This window comes from Zingiber officinale, chromosome 10A (genome assembly GCF_018446385.1).
Source record: "Zingiber officinale cultivar Zhangliang chromosome 10A, Zo_v1.1, whole genome shotgun sequence".
Classification (NCBI taxonomy): domain Eukaryota; kingdom Viridiplantae; phylum Streptophyta; class Magnoliopsida; order Zingiberales; family Zingiberaceae; genus Zingiber; species Zingiber officinale.
Window position 1 is genome coordinate 791,516 of NC_056004.1, and position 6,874 is coordinate 798,389.

A 6,874-nucleotide genomic window follows, 5' to 3' on the forward strand; every position below is an offset into this window, starting at 1 on the left:
GATTCGATTGTTCTTTTTGGTTAACCTAGAGTTATTTAAGGAAATTAAATATTAGCTTTCCTTAAAATACTTTGTCTAGGCGGTGGTGGTTGCTCCCATAGCCAAGAAGGTCATGTGTCTCGCCATGCAGTCCTGGAAGTCAATTTTGAAAATTAATATTTAATGGAATTAATAACATAGGTGGATTTGAATATATAGTGTTAAGTTCCGCTTGCGATTCAAATCTAAACCATTAAGAATAGATAAGTTAAATTTGGAATCAATGATGTTAAGTTCCGTCTGCGATTCTTAATTTAACTTATAAAGAACACAATAGGTTATTTAAGGAAAGGTTCAACACTTGTACAAAATTTTTATACAGTGGAACCGGTACGTTTTCCTAGGACTAACCAACAAGAACATCCTCTGTCTTGCCACTAAGGATCAGTATTTTGTTGACAATTGTCATCGTTCTTGAAAAATATTTTGAAATTGATTCTCCTGATTTCATTCGGAGCATTTCAAACTCCGAACGAAGTGCTTGAAGCTATTGCCTCTTAGCTTTTATCCTGCCTTGGTATTTCTTTTTCATAGAATCCTAAGTATCTGTGGTTGTATTATTGCATAGAATGGTTTCCAAAATTGAGCGATAAATAGCTTGGAAGAGATAATTCTTTACTTTAAGATCTTTCAATTACGCATAAGTTAGCATAACACTTTCTGTCAGTTCTGCAACTCCATAAATCTTGACCGTCCAATATTCTTTGGACCTTAAAAAATTGTCCTTGATCATGCTTTAATGGTCATAGTGACTATCAAATCGAGGAATTATCAATTGTACAAAACTTTCGGAAGATATAACTTTCTTTGAAACTTCGCTCTAATATCACTGAAAAGAATAATAGAAGAGTAGAGGACACAAGGAGGATAAAAATAAATTTTCACACAATTTCATTGATCATTAAATATCATATTTATAGGTTAATACATAACAAAAACTCAAAACATTACTAACTCCACTAACACCTCAACTTTAACCACTAACATCACAATACAATGATTATCTTATTATTTTTCCTCCACTAACTCGATTATTAATTAAAACATGTCAACTCATCAGTCCACTAGCATACTAATCTTATCAACAGGGGTGAGTGATATTATCACCTTTTTTCTCCAATGTACAGTTTCATATTGATTTGGATATGGTTTAGGGGCAGAGGAGGAATCAGGAGGAGGGGGAGGGGCAATTTGGTCAAATCACTGTAGCATCTCTTTTAAGTTATTGTTCACAGTGAGAAGAGGGGGGGGGGGGTTCGTGTTTGGGTTTCTGTCGCCAGGGAGAGACTAGCGATCCGTCGGTCGCACACGTCGCCGCCACCTCCTCCCTCGCCGTCGGCGAGCCACCTCTCTCTCTCTCTTTCTTCCTTCCGCGACCAGGCCACCTCTCACGAAAGGGGGGTTGAGGGTTGAGTCTTCTTCGCCACCACCATAGTGCGAGGGACGCACGCCACCACCCCCGTTTGGCACCGCCTCGTCGAAGACTCTCGCAGCCACCTCGCCGGAGACTCATACGCCACTCCCTTTCTCTCTCGCTTCTTCGCTTTGGTCCGCCGCCGCTACTCTGCTCTCCCTCTCCTTTGGCTGGCAGGTGCCACCGGCTGCCATCTCCTCTCTTCTCCATGCCATCGTGACCAAGGGGACAACTGCCCAGGAGCTCTAGCCGTCAGAGCCGCTATAGCTCGCCGCCACGTCCTCTTCTTCCTTATAGCCCCAACCACTGGAGCTGCTTCCATCGCGATAGCTGCTGCCCATGACTAGGCCGCCGGAAGCCAAGCACAACCCCTGCATAGCCTCCCTCTGCACGCTAGCAACCCAAGCGCCACCTTCGAGCCGCCTTCTTCTCCCTCGGCCCACCGGTGGCTAAGCGCAGCCTCCCCAATACTGATTCTGCGGATCCCCTAGTACAGAGCCGGCTACTATTGTCACTGTCACTGATTTGACCACGTTCCGCTTCCGTTGTGCTCCGACCTTCGAGCCAAGGCCATGTTCCGATCTTTGCATCGTCTGATCTGATTTGTTGTGTTCCGGTCTACGTGTCGATCTCATATCCCGGCCAACGTACTACTATTATGTCTTGGTCTATGTGTTGTTATTCTATCTCGGCCTGCGTGCCGCTAGTACCTCCCGGCTTGCATGCCGCCAGTATCTCCCGACTTGTAGATTGTCTTCTGGTTTCGTGTAGCGTCCTGCTCCACTTTATCAAATCCAGCTCTTCATCCGACTTGTAGTTATCTGCTCTTCTGGGTCACGACAACTCGACCAGCATCCCATCCGAGGGTGCCCCCTGGGCCAGGGTACGTTCTTCGTTCATATTTTATATGCATTTTATTATTTTATGTCTTAGTCTGTTACTTATATACTCGTTGGATTTGCCTCGAGCCTCGGGGTACCAGAGACCGGGGCAACATGATCGCTGACTGTAAGTAGTATTGATCAGAGGACTTCTAAAGACTTGGTCAATATAGAAGTCATCTCAGCATACCTTCTATCCGGGACATCACGACTTAGTCAACATTCCATCCACCTCACCCGACGGTCCGTCTAACTCAGATTCCGGACAATGTCACATATAATCCGTAAGGCATAGTCGAGCCGGAAACCATATATTTGTAGCATGAGACAAAGGTCAAATCACAGCGAAGCCGTGGAATATGCCCTCCCACATAGGGGCATATTCAATACCTGATTTATTTACATGTATCTAACTATGAAGCCAATAATACTTGAATGAACTATATCAAATTTTGTAGCATGGTTTCATATACTCTAACTGGGATCAATGTAACATATATAATTGAAGTGCCATCTTCTTCATCGATGTCTTTTAAACTCCAATTCAAGGAACAAACCCTTTTGTGGCAACGTGACTCCCCTTCGACTCTTTTCGGAGTCCACCCCAATTACCATTTTTTTTTACTTACATTTTCAACTCTTACCCTCCGATTAATTTTAGAGTCGATCGTCTCTACCCATGAAAGTTAATTAATTTTCCTTTTTTTAGTACAACTGATTCAAGTATTTACAATCTTCTAGCCTTGTCTAGGTTTGATGTTATCTGATGTATCATTTTTTACAGTATGACCTTACCTCCTTAGTTGCAAGGAGAACCAAACAATCTAATGTATCATTTTTACAATATCACTTGTTTCGTCTAAAATGATCTTTTGTAGCAGAAATACTCCAAGCAAGCTCCTCCAATGCTAACATAAGGATTTACTCGGTATCCACCTTAAGAAAAGTGGCTAATCTAAGAATCCACACTCGAGCACACTCTCTACTATGTAAACACTTCTTCTCGAAAACAATTCAGAGGTGGAGAAACCTCGTACAAATTCACAATACAACAAGAACAAAAAAGAAACTAGTACAATAGAAATCTTACAAGATTTATACAAATGAAATCCTAGCTAGTTTCTTTTTCTTATTTAAGGGCGCATCTTAATCTTGGAAGTGCAGCAACACTTGTCTCTAAGAAGATTCAAGAACCGACGGTGATGACCTGTGAGCTTGGTGAAGAGAGTGGAAGAGAAAGGTTGATGAAACAGTGCATGCCAAAACCCTTTATTGGGCTCATAACTACTAGTTTTCAAGCGTAATCGATTACGCCTTCATAATCGATTAGCCTAATCGATTAGGAAGCTTCATGTTTACACGAGTAAGCCTCTTAAGTGATTGCCCTAATCACTCAAGATGTACCTAATCGATTAGGGTAATCGATTAGGCACCTCTCTGTGTACTCGTGTAAAATTAACTTAATCAATTAAAGTAATTGATTAAGCATGCTGTAATCAATTACCCTAATTGATTACGGTATGCTGAATTGCTTATCCTAAGCGATTCAGCAACCCTAGCTCCTAGGGTTTATTGTCCAACATCCGGTCAACCTTTACTTGTTGGACTCCTTACCTAGCATCCGGTCAACTTTTACCTATTGAGACTTTTTCACCAAGTATCCGGTCAATTCTTTGACCCACTTAGACTTTTCTTCTCGTGCCAACTGTCTGGTCAATCCTTTGACCCACTTGGACTTATCATCTCGTGCCAAGTATCTGATCAGCCTTGACCCACTTGGACTTCCAATCACCAGGTATCCGGTCAACCATTGACCCACCTGAACTTTCAACTGCCTGGTTTCACTCCCCAAGACTTCTTCATTGCCTAGTTTCACTCACTAGGGCTTTTCACCTGGTTTCACTCACCAAGACTTTCAAGTCAAGTATCCAATCAATCTTGACCTATTCGACTCTTCTTCTTCTACTATTAACCATCTTGTAGGTCTTGCCCTTGTATAACCTCCATTAGAACTTCTCAATCAAGTATATGGTCAATCTTGACACACTTGACTCTTCTTCATATGGTCAAATTTTGACCAGAGAAGAATTACACCAACAATCTCCCTACATGGATAATTGCACTTGCAATCTCCATATATTGTCACTACAAAAAAACAAGGGCTTTAGAACCGGTTTTTGGGACCTTCCGAAGCGTATTCTAACCGCTTCAAATAAATTTGAAGCGGTTCCTTTACTGACTCAATTTCATCCGCTCCTAGGATCTATTGTACCACAACAGCGACCGGTGGTGAAACAAGAATAACCGCTCCTAAAAGAATTATTCGAAGCGGTTATAAACTGCTCCAACAGGTAGTCACAGAAGCGGTTGTTTAACCGCTGGTGTTTCTAGTCTTTGGAAGTGGTTGATAACCGGACCTATAGACGTGCATCACATTCGGTTTTCTAGCGCTGTGATTGCTTTGTTCTTGAGGCGGTTAACTAACGCTTCAAATTAATATATAGGAGCGGTTATTCAAAACGCTTGTACAAACATCTGAAGCTATTATAAACCGTTTGTACAGCCATGAGTACTGCAGTACATTTTCCCTTCTAAGAGTGGTTGTTAACCGCTTCGGAAGTCATTTAAAAAAACATTTTTAGAATTTTCTATTCCATTCTTACTGCACAAGCATCTCCACAATGGAAAAAAATGGTACATTTAAGAGAAATAACTAAAAAACAAAACTGAATTGTCATTTACTAGGATATAAACCAAACAAAATCCAACAATCCACAAATGAGTATCTAAGTTTCAAGAAACATGAAATTCTAAAAACAAAAACATACTAATGATTACAAATGAAGGCACAAACTAAAATATATTTTTCCTTCAATATCTAATTATCAGATGAATCTTCTCGGGAGATGGCATTTTCTTTTGGATTTGATGTGACATCCATGTGTTTCTGAATGATGTTTGTCATTACATTTGTCATATGTAAAAATAAATCAAAATTAAAATCATAGATTTGAACAAGAAACCAACTTGTTAATTTGATATAATATAATATGTAAATACCTGTGTTGGTAACAATTCAGGTCCATTAGATCCTCCAACAGTTCCATGTATCATACTCTGCATAACACGTGTAAAACTTTCAAACTGATCTTGCATTTGTCTCATTTGCTCCATTTTTGTTTGAAATTGTGCTTTTTGCGCCTCCATTTCTGCTCGCAATTGTGATTCACGCATCTCCATATCTTTGTTCATTTGTTCTTGCATTGCTTTGAATTTATCTATGATATCCGTAGTGGAGTGATAGTTTTGCCTATTGTAGAATGAGCTACGTTTGCATTGTTCAGGGAAGACTTGGCTAGGCAGTGCTCCTGCTCCTAGACATCGAACTCGACCAGAATGCTCAGTTCCGAATACATCACTGCATAAAATTTATAATTAATACATATACATTTTGTAATAGCCTTAAAAAAATGATATCAAAATTTAAAAAAAATATAACCGAAATGCATCCTCATGCACTTCTATTGCTTGTGTTCACTCAGGCATGTCTTGTAGGCGAATTTGCACAGCCTCATCCAACAAATGCTAACAAACAAAACATCAATTGAATGAAAAATTTATTCAAAATCCATTTTAAAAAATTGCAACAAATTAGTACCTCTTAGCGTATGTCTTCAAGATCAACTGGAGCACCTCCTTTCTTTTTTACTTCTTCGAATCAAATGCATTATTTCGATGCGAGTCGGCTTCCTACCATTGTCTTTCAACTAATAGAAGAACAATAACACATATACAACAAATGTGACAGCTGAAATTTTGCAAACAATAAGCATATATCAATCGTTAACAACATATCTATAAAGGTTAACTACATTCTATATCATTATAAATCTATATTTACAACACCATAGAAGCATATAACACTAGTTATTTATAACATCAAAGTTTAAACAACAAATAGGTAATATGAAACTTGTTGCAAATAAAAAAAAAATCAACTTGTTGCAAATAAAAAAAAAAGATTTGATACTTACAAATTTATCTTCCAAAGAAGCAATACTTATTCGTCCCTGTGCATGAGTTCCTTTTTTATTTTTTTCCATTTTCTCGATTTATTTTTGAACTTTTCTAAAAAAAAAGTTTAAGTTTTACTAGGAATATCCATAACTATATATAAAAAATTATCAATACTAGTGATTACCTCAGTAACCTTCCAGTGCTCACATAATCTTTCCCAGACTTCTGTAGCCAGGCCATGAGGAATAGGACGAATGGACACAAGGTCCCTTAATGGGATATTCGAGTCATAAGACGTAGCTTTAACTTGGGTCCTCCATCGCCTCCATGTAGCTCCCATCATTTGCATCACAAAATCTTGGTGTTGATCGGAGATTATGAATCGTGTCTATAAACATAAAATTAAATATGTTAATGTTTGAAACTCATGTGTGATATTAAGTACTTCTCAACTTACAATAACAAGTTTCCATGCCTCCTCCAACCGATGCTTTGGAATTTTTCGCCAGTCTAAATAATCAAG

General features: G+C 39.2%; 1 long non-coding RNA gene across 1 annotated transcript; it reads right to left on the reverse strand.

Moving 5' to 3' along the window:
* Nucleotides 1–6,433: 6,433 nt before the first annotated feature.
* Nucleotides 6,434–6,874, reverse strand: LOC122026247. Its single transcript, XR_006124079.1, has 3 exons — nucleotides 6,809–6,874; nucleotides 6,536–6,739; nucleotides 6,434–6,462 (listed from the first exon to the last, which is right to left on the reverse strand). It is a non-coding gene; the product is annotated as an uncharacterized LOC122026247 (long non-coding RNA).